The sequence below is a fragment of the Carassius auratus genome, chromosome 21 (genome assembly GCF_003368295.1).
Source record: "Carassius auratus strain Wakin chromosome 21, ASM336829v1, whole genome shotgun sequence".
NCBI lineage: Eukaryota > Metazoa > Chordata > Actinopteri > Cypriniformes > Cyprinidae > Carassius > Carassius auratus.
In genome coordinates this window covers 45,133-62,635 of record NC_039263.1, presented here as the reverse complement: position 1 = coordinate 62,635, position 17,503 = coordinate 45,133, and positions in this window count along the sequence as shown.

The following is a 17,503-nucleotide window of genomic DNA, read 5'->3' as shown; positions in this document are numbered from 1 at the left end:
TTCCCTGAGGAAGTCTTGCTTTCTCCCTGCTTTCAAGGCCATTGTTTGTGCTCTTAAATTGATAAGTGAATCAGATGGGCATTACAGCATTAATTATTAATTTCACATTGTGAGACAGAAACAAGAGTAGATAACAAAAAAACAAAAAAGAGGCGGGAAAAAACGAAATTATTCAGAACAACTTTATGGGGACAACAAAGGCCTAAAGTTCTTAGTGTAATATAAAAGCACAGCATGTTTTACAGGAGGTGAAACAGCCATGTTGGGGCTCTGTGGACCTTTATGCTAATGATCTACTGTAAACCTGTGAAAACTGCACAGGTTGAGATTGTAGAAGGAAAAGCATTTACTACTTTTCACTTCAACACCTCCATTGGTCAGATGAAAAGAAATATGATTTATAGTCCTTTGTTTTAGCTTTCTAAGAGATTGAGGCTTTATAACAGCAATTCTCCTATACAGAAAGAGTCCATACTTGAATTACGATTGATCTTAAAATCATAAACAAATTCTTATGCCTCGTCTAACCCATGTGACTCAATATACTCTTATAAATAAAGATTTCAAAAGGGAGTTTTCACAGACTTTCCCCAAGTACCTCACTTTCAGTCAGAAGACCTTAAAAGAAACAGTTTAATAATCTAAAGAACCTATTGTGCATTGGAAAAGTTCCATGGATGTTTCACATTCTTAATAAAACCATAGAACCATTTTATTTATTTATTTATTTTTTCACTGTATTTTTGGTCAATTAAATGCAGCATTGATGATCATAATAGAATAGAATAGAGTGTGTGTTCACTGCTGTGTGTGTGCACTTTGGATGGGTTAAAAGCAGAGCACGAATTCTGAGTATGGGTCACCATACTTGGCCATATGTCACATCATTTTCCCTTTTTCACTTTTAAAATATAAAACAATATACTAAAAAATATACATTTAGTAAATTAGGTGGAGCATCTTTTGTATATAATGTCAGCTAAAGCGATTTTATATATTTATCTGCTTATGCCAGCATCAGATAACATCCATAATAATCAAAAGATGTATACATCTTTAGGATGTGTGTGCATAGTGCGATATCAGTAAATACTGTTAACTGTGAGCTGGTGAAGGAGAGCAGTGGACAGATAGCAGGGTTTGGAGTGTCTCACACAGGTCTTGCTTTCAGCATTTCTCTCATCCTAATTTCACTGGCCCACTCCAGTTCTCCATAGAGAGGTGGAAGAGACTCATGGTCACCTGAGTCTCAGGTGTAAAGAGTCTCAGAATGTATAAATAATCCAATATGTCATGAAGGAGGGTTTGGGAATGAAGTTGGGACTGATATAACTATAAAAATGCTGTGACTGTGTGTGTGTGAGAGTGTGTTTATACATCGATAATCCTACTTAAGTACAATATTTTAGATCAAACTTAATTTAGAATGCTATATCTACACTGGATGAGAGTGGAGTGTCACAACATGTCATAACTATAATTTACATGACAAAAAACTACGTTTTAGAAAGAAAGAAAGATGGACGTGCCATCGGTCGCTTCCAGTGTAGACGCTGCATATGCTTAACAGCATGTGACTGGGTTTTCCTGTCAGTTTATGCAGATCTGCTCGGTGGACGTGAAAGGATCAGAGAGGATATCGAAGAGAAGTTTTGCTTTCACTCTCTTTTCACAAGGAACACAGGTTTTACAGTAGGTCATGTAAAATATGTCATGTCTTATGAATCCTCCACTTGAGATTTTTGTGGACGTATGGCCACAAAGGTCCAGGCATGTCTAAATTCAACAGACAGTGGTGACACCCTGTGCATGTGTGAGTAAGGTGGAAAAAAGAGATGAAATTACAGGGTGAACTGAATGGTTATAAAAACATACATGGGTGTAGGTTTAGGGGGGGACGCTAGGTATTAGTCCCTATCAATATTTTGAGATGACGAATTTGTCCCCACCAATATTTAGCAAGCTCCTTTGAACTGCTATTTGGATCTTTGCACTGCTTATCGATTCTAACGGCCACGACGACAGTACAAGAAACGCCGTAATTTGATTGGCGGCGGGGTATCTGACAGGTTACACGTGCGGGCTGGGACTACTTTTGGGCTTGCACTAGTAGCAGCGAGCGGGTGGTTTGTGTTGACGTCGCCGACGGTAAGTTAAGTTACAAGGGCTGCTGCCACATACAAAGGCCAGAGTAAAAACATTTTAATATTCCGTTTTTTTTGCCCCTTTTTGTACTTTGTAGATGCCACCCAAGAAGAAGAAAGGGGACATAAGAAGCTTTTTCATAAAATGCATATTCTGTGGAAAATAGTATTAACTGGTGATAGTATTACCCAGTGTTGTGCCTGAACGATAGTTCATGAACTCATTCATATTTTGGCCGAACGTGAACTGAACGTACTGTATCTCTGATGAACGTTACTGTCAACTCGTTCATTCTGGTGTCTGTGAACGGCACGCTCTCTCAGTTTAACTTCGTTCAATAGGGTGCCAGATTTCTATAGAGCCTTCCAGGCAAAAACCTGGCTAAAACACACCGGAAACGGGTCTTAATATACACCCAATCTGGCAACAGCAGCCACCAGTGTCGCACCGCCGTCTGCCACATGCGTGACGCGTCATCCCAAAAAAAACCTAAAAAAAAACATGGAGGCGACAGCAGCATGTAGGAAGAAGCCGTATGATCATTTAAAAGAATTTTATGATGTTTATGAAAAGGTCGGTGAGAATGGGAGACAAAGCATTAAAGCAACAATGGCGAAATGCTGTCCGCTCAATGCTAATGTAAACTTCAAAATTGGATATGAAGATGAAATCTGACGCATAGCTTCATTGTTAAAACTGATAAAATAATTGCTGTCTGTGATTCTATATGGGCTGTGGCAACAATTTTGAAAAATAATAGCTTGCAGCAACATATGGAAAAAAAAGTTGAACTAGTTCATTTTTGGAACTGTGAACTTAGTTCAAAATTTTGTAGTTTGAACTATAAACCTAACTAGTACATTTTAAAATTTGTGAATTGAACTTTGAACTAGTTTCATGTAGAAAGTGAACTTTCCCAACACGCTACGTTAGCAAGTAACTGAATGTCAATTAGCCTGTAAGTTACCTTAAATTAGAATCTTGCAGTCAACATAAACGTGAGTGTACTTTAGGGTAAACAGTGTTTATAATAGAAAAATATTATATTTATTTATTTATATTTGTTTCCTTGTGGCAGAGCATTCTTTGTTAGTGTAAATACTAAATACATAATAATTTATCTTAATAAAAAGTTTGGTTGTTCAGCATTACACAGTCTCAGATTTTTATTTTTTGAGAGTGCATTTTTGAGATTATACATTGATACTAAATCACCATTAAATCACTGGTATCTTACAACAAAATAATTCCCGGGGGAGAGGGGGTGGGGCTTATGGGGGTGTCCCCACCAAAGCTGAGACCAAATCTACGCCCATGAAAACATAGGTATTCATACTTTTTTGGTTTGGGTAGACAATGAAATTATACAATGTATTGGCAGAATCTAAAATATAAACACTTTCACATGTGCATTACTCTTCAAACATTTTGGGGAAAACGTTTACTTTTGAAAAAACATAATTTATGCTCACCAAGGCTGCATTCATTTGATCAAAAATATAGTAATATTGTGAATTATTTTTTTTCAGTGCCACATGATCCTTCAGAAATCATTCTAATATGCTGATATTTATTCAGTTTTATTTGATGAATAGAAAGCCTTCTTTTGAAAATAAGTTTTTTGTAACATTATAAATGTATTGACTGTCACTTTAGAATAACTGAATGTATCCTTGCTAAATAAACATATTGATAAATAAAATTAATAATAATAATAATTATAAAGTATTTAAAAATCATACAATTTGAATGGTAGCGTAGAAGTTTTTAGATGCATCATACATATATCTGATCAGAAAACTTGCTGATCAGATCATAGATACAGAGCAACAACACCCAGACTCTGTTTTAATCATTCTCGGGGACTTTAGCCAAGCAAATATTTCCTGTGAACTGACAAAATACTGACGGCACTAATGAAGCAGAGCGATTTACAAGCCTGTTTCATCCTCACTTTTTGCAGTGTGTTTGAAGCTGCTGTCACCGATCTGGACGAGCTCATAGAGACTGTAACTTCTTATATCAGTTTCTGTGAAGACATGCATTCCTACCAGGACTCATTTAACCTACAACAATGACAAACCATGGCTCACTGCAAGACTCCGTCAGGCCAAAGAAGATGCTCACTGGGATGGGGACAGATTCTTGTATAAACAGGCCAAATACACACTGGAAAGGGAGATCATAGTGGCAAAAAAAAAAAAAAAAAAGAATTTTTCTGGAAAGCTAAGGAACCAATTCTCTTCCTGCTTCAGTGTGGAAAGTTCTGAAAGACATCACCAATTACAAAACACCATCCCAGAGCACTGTGGAAAATCAACAACTGGTAGATAATCTGAGCAAGTTTTATTAAAGGTTTGAAAAAACTCCATTCACACCTCCTGCAACCCCCCTCTCCCCCACACTTGCACTTCAGATCAGTGAAGATGTGCACTTGGTCTTCAGAAAGAACAAGATGGTGAGACACCAGCCTGTCTGAAAAACTGCGCTGACCAGCTGACACTCATCTTCACACAGATCTTTGACAAGTTACTGGAGCTGTGCAAAGTCCCCTCATGCTTCAAATGCTCCTCCATTACCCCTGTCCCAAAGAAACCCAAAATTACCTGACTTAATGACTACAGACCTGTGGCTATAATGTCTGTGGCCATTGAATCATTTGAAAGTTTTTGTTTATCTGAAGGACATCTCTGGACACTTACAGGACCCCCTGCAGTTTGTCTATGATACATTTAACATTGGACTGCACTACATACTGCAAAATCTAGACCAGGGACTTGTGTGAGGATCCTGATTAACGCCAGATTTATGTTCCCATTTTGTTGTTGTTTTCTGTCTATGTGCTGCCCATGTCTTAGTTCACCCTCATGTTTCCTTATGCCCTTATTTGGCTACGTTCCTGTTCATGTCCTCATTGTTTCAATATTAGTTCATAAGTCTCCACCTGTGTTTAATTATCTAGTTTACTCCCTATTACTTAAGACTTCTATAACTGTCTGGTTCAGCTCAGCTACCAGATCTGACCTCAGAATACTACAGAGGATAGTCCGGACTGCTGAGTGAATCACCGGTACAACTCTCCCTACTCTTCAAGAACTGTACTCATCCAGAGTGAGCAAATGGGCTAGCAAAATCACTCTGGACCCCTCACACCTAGCACAAACCCACTTTGAACTGTTGCCATCTGGTCGACGCTACAGAGCACTGTGCACCAGAATGACCAGACACAGGAACCCTCAGGCAATCAATCTCATGAACATTAAACAATAAACACAACAATAAACTATTATACATTATTTATTAAACACACATACTTATTTACATTTCAAATTTTCACATATCATACCTGTACACACATAATTGTCTATATTATATAAGAAGAGTTTGATTGCAAAATGCAGTAAATCCATTTTGATTAAATTGAGAAAAAATGTTTTTTTTTTTTTTTTTTTTTTTTTTTTAAGACATTGGCTAGATGAAATCCACTATTTTATTTTGAAACTTTCTCGTAGCATCTTTAGGTTATAATAAAATAAAAATTTGTAATCCATATATTGATTTTCAAACAATTATTGTAAAAAAAAAAAATTCCCCCGAAATGCAATAAATCTATGATACTTTTAATTTTTTAATGCAATAAATCCATTGAATCAATATGAAAGTAATTTTTCATGTTGAAACTGATGAAAATACACACAACAGATTGATCCACATATGACAGCCTCTGAACTTGGTCAGTACTAATCTTATACAGTATACAGGCACTGGACTAAAAATACATTCATCAGTCATCGCTTCCAAAATTAATCCAATGGGTCATAATCCAATGGGTTAATGCTATAAATTAATTACAGCAATAAAATAAAATGTCATCATGAACAAGAACATGAACAACAATATCCCATTAGACCACAGAAATTCCAAAATTACATTTCCCTTATATTCAACTTCCAAAAGTGTATTCATCTTTGCCATGTTACAGTACATCCATTTAGTTGACCGGTGCTATGTGCTTTATTAATAAAAACATAAATTACATTAATACTAACACTAACACTGACAAGCTATGCAATATCGCATTCATAATCGAAATGCGATTCATCTAATGAACACGATATAGCGTAGCTTGTTAGTGATCTACGGCTCTGTGTATTAAATGCATCTGAATAATTTCCATCTGAAATGTGATGGAGATTTACCAGTACTATAAATCAAAGAACTGGCTTTACTGACAAGATGCACATGACAATCACATGCAATTTATCGTGCAGTCCTTGTAAGCTGGAAAAAATTAGGATGCTCGGTGTATTCAGAGCGCCGCCATTACTGTCTAGAATGCATGGAATGGTGCGCTGTGATTGGTTGTTACCGTTTACAGTGCGTGGAATGGTGTGTGTGATTAGTTGTTACAGTTTACAGTTTGTGGAATGGTGCGTTGCGATTGGTTGAGCGGATATAATGTGTTCTGCAAAAAAGGGAGACTGGCATTTGAAAGTGACGTGATATACAGCCAAGTATGGTGACCCATACTCAGAATTTGTTCTCTGCATTTAACCCATCCGAAGTGCACACACACACCGTGAACACACACCCGCAGCAGAGGGCAGCCATATTATGCTGGGGCACCCGCATTTTGCAGAAGATTAAAAATTGACTTTTCAGTACCGACCAGATACTATACTGATTTTGGCGGAAACTCGATTAATTTTTAATTTATTTATTTGTTATTGCGTTTTGGAACCAAATCTTCATATATTGTTTTTGTCTATTTCTGTATTATTATTATTATTATTATTATTATTATTATTATTATTATCTGCATCCTGTCTCGTCACTATCATTCTGTTGCACTGTGGAGCTTCTGCCACTAAAACAAATTCCTCGTATGTGTAAACATACCTGACAATAACGCTGATTCTGATTCTCTGATTCTGATATTTTAATGCATTCTGGGTGGCTAATTTCAGTGGCTTTTTGAAAAGAGCTAGAGCAGTGAAAATTCCCATTTTCACCATCAGGGCAATAAATATGAATTCCAATCAACATTAAATGTTACGAATCTGCCTGGAAGAGGACGTGTGTCTATATCGTCCTAATGCATGGTGAGGAGGAGAGTTTGAGTAGCAAAACAGCTGGAGAGTTGCAGAAAATAGTTGAGAATCAGGTTCAGAAAACCTTTTGTCAAACAGAACCTACTTCACCACATGTTGATCGGGATTGTTTCAAGAAAAATTTTCCTAGCTGATCCAAAAACAAAAGCTAAAGTATATTCAGTTATAAGACATGACAAGAACTTCAAATGGGACTGGCTTTTATGGTTTTAAAAAGAGAGAGATTTTTAGCAGCAAACACTCAAGATGGGTTTGGTGAAAACAGAGATAAAAAGTACCCCATGTGTACAATGAAATATACTGCTGTATTTTTATTGTCGTGGGCCTATATTTCTGCTGGAGGTCCTGGACATCTTGTTTAGATACATAGCATCATGTATTATATCAAATACCAACAGATAAAAAAGTCACTAAGTGACTGACTCTGTTAGAAATCTTTTAATGGGCCATGTTTGGATCTTCCTACTGTGCAATAATCCAAAAACAAACCTCAAATAACACAGAAATGGGTCACTGAGCACAAAACCAAGCTTCTGCTATGGCCATTCCAGTCCTTTGACCAGAACCCTATAGAAAATGAGAGGAGTGAACTGAAGAGAAGAAGCACCAACATGTCTCTGATCTCTTGTAAGGTGTTCTCTAGCCTCATCAGGCACTATAGGAGAAAATTTAGACCTGTTAAACTGGCAAATGGAGGTTTCTAAAAGTATTGACAAAAAGGGGTGCCGTTAATTGTTGCCAATGTCTATTAGAGAAAAAAACATTTATTTCATAATGATATCCCCCCCCCCCCCCTTTTTAAATTCTTATTATCCAATGAAAGGATGCATTTTTGTGTTTTTTATTTTTTAAATAAAAGTTCAAAAGGATTAACAATGCAGATACATTTTCACAACCTTCTATGATCATATTTACAAGGGGTGCCGATATTTTTGGCTGTATATATAATTATGAATGCCTCTATGAATGTGTGTGTCAGCAACTATGTGCACAATCTCCTGAGGAGGGAGATTCAACTTTCAGTGCAGCACTTTAATTGTGCTTTAATATTAAAGAATGTGAGATAAACAAAGTGCTGTAATCTGTTCCTCGGGTAACAGAGACCCCAGGGAAGGCAGCTTAACAGCAGATTGGTGCTAATGGAGAACGAACTAAAGCCCCTCCTATTCTCCAAGAGCAGGAACATTCACTGCTCTCTTTCAGGAGACTCTGGGACTTTTGAATAGTACTGAAAAAAATTTAATAAAGAGAAGGAAAAATATCGAGCACAATTCAGTCAAGACCATGTACAGTAAGTCAAAATGACAATCTGAGGTAATTCTGTCAGTTTTGGTGGTACTGTTCTGTTCTGGGCAACACAAACCAGTTTTCTTAACAAACAGCCATGCTTGGACATAGTGGGGATGGCAGCAACTAATTGCCCTTAAACAAACCCATATTCCAAACAACGACCAGTCATCACCTGATGCTTATTTACACTTATGAATCAGTAGCTGCGTTTACGTGGACCCTACCAATCCGATCATAATCTGTCTTTGTCAGGTGATGTCACACTCATGAGAATCGAAGTGCATTTTGGGTATCACCGTCACTTGTAAGGTATCAAAGCCGAGGTGTTCTGTAGTTGAAGAATTGTCTTTTAGATTTGATTTAAAATTGTACATTTTTGTTGTGTTAAAGTCTTTCAATGTTTCACACTCTTGAAAAAAAAAAAGACTAGACAACAAGAAGCATTGCCACGTCGCACGGTCTGAGTCAGAGCCATAGAAAGAGGGAGTTGCGTCAATGGAAGTCCAAAACACTTGATTCACGTAGACCTCAAATAGTTCCAGGAAGGCCATAGCAGGTAATTTAAATACATCGAGTCAGAGAGACAGAACTTTAATTTTTGGTTATTGGTAGACAATAAAACAACTGACTTTCATTATTTAAAAAATAATGTATACATGTATACATAGTATGGTAGCACTTTATTTTACAGTCCTGTTCCTCGTGTACATACTATGTACTTATTATAGTAGTTACAATAACTATGTAATAACTAGGCACTAACCCTGAACCTACCCCTAAACCTAACCCTACCTTTTATTACCAGAACATTCTTAGATAAATACACTGTAAGTACACTATAAGTACATGTAAGTACACGTACTGTAAAATAAAGTGCAACCCATAGTATAAATATCACTGTTGTTTTTAAAAGATTAAATCCACTAATATTTCAGGATCAATGTGGTAAGCTATCCTTACCTGCCTTGTTAACATATCTTAGGCTGAAGTTACCATGGTAAAAGTCAGAGTTTGCTAAATAAACAACATTGTGGTCTACTACCAAGGTAATTTCAGCCTCTCTCTATATACATATAATTAAAGATGTGTGTGCGTGTTCTTATAACTTGCATGTAAATCAAGTTCAAACACATCTTAATGTTCATTGTTGTTTTACTAATCCCATGGTAAATATTAAGTTTGTTGTCTTAGAAAATTAATTCCAAATAAATGAAGATATTTTAAAACTATTTTTGTTTAATGTTTTTGATTCTTGTGCACCTCTCAATTATTAATAGCCTATATACAAATATGTTTGTAGTATATTCCAATTCACACATTTAATCATATTTCATGTACAGTATGTTGGCTTTTGATATGTACTTATTTACAGCAATCGATTTATACATGTTTAATAAATTATAATGCATATTGTCCTTGAACAGTCTTCACTATAGTTCGCTGTGCTGCATGGGAGTGCTCCAGTCACTCACAGAAAGGAGTGTGAATGTGTTGATCTGGAGAGGAGGAAAAAAAAAAAACATTGTGCATCAAGTTTTGTTCAGTTAACATTTATTTGTAAAGCGCTTTTTAATATTAACACTGTTTCAAAGCAGCTTTACAGAAAATGAATGTTTCTACATTACAAATAAGAGTTCTGTTAACATTACAAGGTAATGTTCATGTGGCAGAAATGTTCTAAAATTAGGCTATATAAATCATGCAGTTAAGTAAGGTCATGTATTCAGAAACAATGATATATATATATACAGAAACAATGAACAAATCAAAGCAATGGTTATATAATGTGATCGTGTTGATTACAATGCAAGGACAATTTAGCAGTTTTGTATGTTTATTCAGAGTTAGCTTCATCTGAAGTCCTCTCAAGGGTTGGCTTCATCTGAAGTCTTCGTGAGAGGCTGGATATAGTCAGCAGGAGAAATCTATAGATTACACCAACAAAATGAGATGAAATCATACTAGGGAACTGGCCCTTTTTTTTTACAAAGACACAGAGAACAGGTAAAGACTTGCCAAAACCAGCAGTGAAGAGATGTCTCTGAGCAGGGAGTCTTCAGGTGGTTCTTGTTCTGAAAGCAAGATAGCGAAGGAGAAAAACACAGGAGAAATGGTTAAGTGATGCTCCATCACATTGCAGTCCTGTGGCGTCACTGCTCAGTCTCCTCCCTCAACACAAGTAGCTAAGACATTTAAGTATATAATACAGTAATAATGTACAGGTTTACTGTGATTACTTATACAATGTGGTACATTTTTTTTTGTACATTTAACCTAGCATTATTCTGAAATGAAAATTGCTCTCCTATATCAAACTTTTCATCCTCACTATTTAATTGGTCTTTACTGCATGGCTCCGTACACTTTCAGTTCACTGCTCAATGCAATGATACCTTCAAAATGGTGCCTCGGTGAAGTCAAACATAATAAATGCACGTGGCTGACAAAGACCGATAGGAATAGAAGCACAATCAGAATAAAAAAGTCACAGGTAAACACATCAATTGGATTGAATTCGCCAGATCCGACTAAAATTTCGATCGGATTGTAAGGGGTGGTTTATTCCTTTTGAAATCCGAGCGAGAGAACATGTAAACACTTGATCGGATTAAGAGGCAAAACTGGAAAGTACTTACCACGTGCAGTGACGTAGAATTAGCGGTATGACGTACGTATGATACGTGGATCGAGCTGTTCTTCCTGGTGAATATTCGAACATTCGGTTCACGCAGACTTTAATCTTTCAGCTGAGTCTTTTATCCAAAGCGACTTAAGGGAACATGACAAGCAATTTATCATACGCATCTTTCAAGCAGGATATGATTATTTAAAACTAATGCAAAACCAAACCGCCACTATAATAGTTTGTAAGCGCTTGCAGTCCTGTTGCTATGTAGTTGTGTGTAGCCGAGCAGTTTAAGGGTGTTTTTGGTTGTTGCATACAACCAAATTGTGCATGATATTTTAGTCTTAGATTTGTTTTTTTCCCTTTCTTCACTGATAGTCTGTGAGATTTTGTTCTGCTGTCCAATTGGCAAAAACCCTAAACCTTGGATGATTAGTGAAACCGTTCACTCCTGTTGCACAACATGTGTGATATGAGTCTGGTTTTGTTGTTGTTTGTCTACAATGTATCCCAGCAACCAGATTGTGGAGGATAAACTATGCTATGCTATGCTAGTGTGCTTGTATGATTATAAGCAGATAAGATAATATACCATATTTTATGCATCTGCCACAGCAAATGGTTGCTGAAGAGGTTTTGTCAGGTAATGTGGGAACTTTGACTCATTTGAAGCATTCTTGGTTAAAAGTAAATGTGAAGTAAATCTCCTTGGGTGTGACCATGTTTTCATAAATGTTGGCAGACACTTCACAGAGAAATTGAACTTGTAGTTTTTTTTGGCAGTTTTGGAAGTACAGTATGACTTCAAGTGGAGTTCCATTGGAATTTTTCAAGTAGTGAACAGACCTCTGGTTCAATGGCTCTGGTTGGAATTTACTGTACAGAGATTGTGTTTCTCTAACACCTGAGCCTTAAATGCCATGTGATTGATTATTCTGGAACCAGAAGAAAATTATGTTCAAGCTTCCAGCAGGGGCCATCCTCTAAAACTAAGGAGCCCAACATTGACCACACTTGCAGGAATAAGGCATCAAGAATGTTCGAAATACAGTAATACAGTATTGAAATATAAGACAGACATGATAGAAAGAAAGCATTGTGACCTTACATGTTTGCTGTTTTTTTGTCACATAAATCTGTAAATCTAGTACAGAGGAATCCTTTACATTATGTTAGAATTTTAATGAACCTTGTGATCATCAGCTTCTAAATCTCTTATAAAGAAAATTATAATAACCTTTCATCAATTATTCGAAAGATGCATGCATTTGGTGTAAACCAGAGCCATTAGAAAGCACCATGCTTGATTGATTAACTCCTAACGAAAATGCAATTGTTGGTAGTGAGTCTTATTAGTTTTTTAATACACTTTTTGGAGTTCAGTAATACATGTTTTTAGGGGTCTAAATTTCATAGTACAAGGGACTGGAATGTTGAGCTGACCATAAATTACATTGTCTCTCTATCAAATGCATCTTCAATACAAAGACTGTGACGCAACACTAACAAAATAGACAAAATCCAGATTCTAAAAGAACTGAGCACTTTAAAGGCACTTTACCAGACAGAGAGAGTTAGTGAAGCTGATTAAAGCAAGCTAAGATGCTAAACTGTGATTTCAGAAGAAATTATTTTAAATTGAATTTACAGTCGGCTCCTTTCCAGGAAAGCCATTAAAGATTGTTTTCTCTGCTTGTATGCGTCTGATTGTCGCGAGGGAAGAGACATCTTGTCGGCGGGAATTCTGGCAGTAAACAAATCAACACCTCAGCAGACAGGATTAACAAGGTTTTGACTTGATCAGGGCAGGACTCTTGATGATTCTCTTGAAGATGAATGTCTTATATAAACTGAATTTGCTTGGGCTGAGTTAGACTGGTATTGTAAAGCTTATACGACTATGTATTATAAAGCAGTTCGTTTTGCTCTTCAAATTTGATTGGTCGAGCAGTGTTCGAGGAGAATTTCTTGAAGTGATTATTTGAAAGATAGGGTGGAGGATCTATTCCAGATGTTGCACTGATTGGTGAAAAGCAAAGCTAAGTGCTTTGGCTTCTATTGGGTTTATTTTCATTGGTAGATAGAAAAGGTGCATGAGCATGTTTATTGTGTAAGTTTGAAATTGTTTTGGCATTATCAGACTGTAATATTTGATATTACTTGAAAGTTAAATTAATCAAAGATAATAAGATATGACAGATCTTACAGCAACCTTACAGATGTTATATCTTGCCACAATCTCAGCTGATGTCCGGTGTCTTATATTTGTAATATTTGTTTTAATTGTATTTCATTTTTAATATAGTGTGGTATCATCTTAATGTTTTATTAAATTAAATTTATTTGTAGTAGTGTGTAAAACAATATTGTTCCTTGTACAACAAAGGTGGAACCAGATTCAGCTGTAGAAGCCCACCTGTTCAGGATGATCCATATTTGAACATACAAAACTTTTAATTGCAGTGAATTTAATTGCTTTCCTAATATAGTGAAAAGAAATGGTAAAATGAAGATAATTTGTATTTTAAATAAATGTCTAAATGCTCTTAATTATATGTTTGTGAAACCGATTCCAGCATGTGCATAACAAGCCGACATAACTTTTTCTATTTAAGAAATGTTTCTAGAGCAGCAAATCAGAATATTCAAATGATTTATTAAGGTTCATGTGACATTAAAGACTGCAGTAATGGCTGCTGAAAATACAGCTTTGCCATCATAGGAATAATTATATTTGAAATAGATTAAAGAAGAAACCGGGGGCTACGGGGCTATTGAATGCTTGAATCTGATTGGTTGTTATTGTTATTTTCAGGGAAATGCACGGTTCTAAGCAGTAGTTCTAAGTAGTTCTAGGCAGAACATAACAGCTCTGTTCTTGAAGCAGATGAACTTACAGTTTTGCTGTTATTAGAGACACTGCTGCCGAACACTGTTGAGAGACACACAGACATTCACACACACTTAATCTCTAAACCTGACAAATGTCTTGAAATACAACATCAGAACAATATTTGAGGTGTGGTAACCAAAGTATAATTGGAAAAACTTACTTTGGTCTTTTGAAATATTAGAAAAAAATGCACACTGGGGTGCAACGGCCATGACGCGATTTAGTCATATGATGAATTTTCGGTTAAATAAAATGAAAACACACAGTAATAAATAAACTGAAGCAGCTTATTTGCAATATTCCCAAACATTATATAACTTATTTATTTTTATTAGTGATGTCTGGTTCCCGAACGAATAAATCGATTTAACAGATTCTTCTTAGTGAACCAGTTTGCCAAATCGGACTGAATCATTTGAAACGGTTCGCGTCTCCAGTAAGCATTAACCAACAAATTACTTAAGTTATTCACTTTTTAAACATGGCTTACACTCCCTCTGAGTCAAAATAAACCAATATCCCACAGTAATTAATTTACTCAAACAGTACACTGACTGAACTTTGAAAAGAGAACTGAAAATGAACACGAGCAGAGCAGCATGTGAGCAGCGAGCCATATAACGAACATACACGTCCACTGCGCTTCTCGTTCTCGAGTCAAGAACCGGTTGCATCGGATCACCACACTCAACCGAGAACCATTTCTTTCGGACATGTCCAATTTGATAACCGATGAGCTGATGAGCTCCTCAAGAGGACAAAAAGCATGTTATCCAAGTATTTTGTTAAACATCAGTGTGATAATATAAATATATTTTATTTTACATTTTTTTAAAAGAGGAATGTATCTAATCTGTGTTCTTCGTTCAGTTGAAGATTCTGTTAGTTTATAGGCCAAAGGGGCTTGTCAGGGATGTTGGACAATAATTAAGACTCTATGTTTAATAGGAATAAGGATGATTTATTTAATACCTGTACTGTAATTATAGTTAAGGATGACACATTCACAAAATGAGTTTGAAGTAAATAGAACATGAATACGAGTAGAGCAGCTGATGATATACTGAACTGCAGCATGCCGGTTAGAACGGTTCTCATTCTCGAGTCAAGAACCGGTTGCATCGGTTTTTGGATCATCAGTACACTGAACTGAGAACCGTTTCTTTTAGACATGTCGATTTGAGAAACGATGAGCTGATGATAAAGCTAACGAACAACACAGCACATCTGAACCAAACTAATTATTTTGGACAATTGATTATATACTAATGTTATGGGTGCGGTAGTGGACTTGCATGATGGGCAATCTGCAAGTTTATTTAATAACAAATAAATCTCAGTGGATTATGTATAGTAAGTGGATTATGGTTTATTTACTTTTTATCTTAAAGTCTTAAATCCTCATATGCACATCACTGCCTGTTACTGTTGCAAAACTTAACTGTAAACTTTTCAGATCATGATTATGATGTTTTAACTGACTGAAGTTATGATTACTGACTTTATATATTTGAATGTGTATTTTCATCCCGGCCCGGGACGATAGATTTGATATCATTAAGTCATCGCGAATTACGTCATTATGTTAGTTAGGAGTAAAAGAACTGATAATCTGTTCTTTTTTCTTTTTTTATGAACTGTCCGAGAGAACCAATTTGTGGAAAAGAACCTGACTTCCCATCCCTTTCGTGAACAAATTGGTATTTATTTTATGAATTTTAGATAAGGAGTATTTAGACCTTTGATTCTTTTACTACACTCTCTCATTTGCAATTAAAAGCACTTCCAGTGATGGACATGACCTTTTGGAATTTTTTTCCCTTTTTTTTCTGAGGTGGAGTTTATGTCTGTCAAGGGTTGTCTAATGAAATACAGCTAGTAATTACCTTTGCTTTGGTTTTCTTTCTTTCTTTCTTTTTCCATTTACCCTCAGTTTCTTTCTTTTTCTTTATTTCTCCATTTTTCAGGCAGCAGGGCAGGTGATACCCTGGGTCACGTTGCACATGAATTTAGCTTTAAATAATTCACATGCAGTCCTTTGGGTTAACTACCCTAGGGCAGAGGAAACAAGTCTGTTTGAAGTGCTATCATATGACAATATTTGTTGTCTTAAAGGTAATCTTGCCTTGACTGAGGCAGAGGCCTAAAAGACAGATTGACTGACTTTTCAGCATGGATGAAATATTGCCTAAAACAGATAAAGCCGTCCTGAACTCTTATATCAAATAAGAATGATAAGCTGCCTAATGTGAAAATCTTCAGCAATTATTTAGAAAAAAAAAATTGCTGTTAAAGATACATTGTGCTATATATACTTTACAGAACAACTTCCAGTTATAAACCTCTGTCTGGAGGAAAGTGGAAATGTGTCTGTGGTGTGGTAAAAAGCAATTGTCCTGTAATCCATATCTCTCACTGACTGTAATTGCTCCCTTGAGTCTCATACTAACACAAGTATGTGAAAACATATGGTCAGTGAGCCCAGATGCACCATATTACCATGAAAATGACTTGGTTCAAAAGAGTCATCATCTGAGAGCTGGTGGGAAGAACTTGACATGTTGTCTCAAACTATAACACATCCAGACATGTGACAGGGTCAGAAACTTTCATCTTTGGTGTTTACCATAGATCATGTACGCAAAGAGTCAAATACTTTCAAGTGTTGCTTTCAAATACTGCATGCAGGTCTATATGTGCTGACATTTTACATTTGATCAAAAAGCATATATCCTTACATAATTACTCATATCATTCAAACTTTTTCTTCCTCCCATGCAATTACAATGAATAGAAACTGGAGCTTTTAAAAAGAGTGCAAAAGCAACATAAAAGCATTAGAAATATCCATATGCTTTGTGCACTGTATTTCATGTCTTATGATAACTTTGTGCAAAAAGGACTGATTGTATTTCAAAAGTTGTTACATTTCTAAGAGAAATAGTGATGACCGTTTATTGTAAGTGTAAGGGAAAGAGCAATTAAAACAATTTAGTTGCTTTTACAGAATAAAGGATGTCACATGGTTGTTAAATGGCATGTGGGTGATTAAATAATGACAGAACTTTCATCTCAGTGTGTACTTAGTATATTCTACTGCATTATTTGCATAATACTGCAGTGTCAGAAAAAAACGGTCACTGGGATGAGGCACCGTTTAGGTACTATTATGTACACACTAATATGCACCATTTAGGGGTGAAAAGGTCCAAAATGTACCGTCTTAAAAGGTACCCTTTGTACCTTTTTTCTGATTGTATTTAAGTACTCTTTTTAAGAAATATGCTTCTTTTATACCTCTTTTTCACAAGTGTCTGCATTGCACATACAGTATGAAATAAATTAAAAAAATGAGAAAACGTCCTTATTTAATCTCTCATACAGTGTATTTTTGCCTTGTGCCCTGGTAGGTTTTAATTTTAAGCCAAATAAATAACT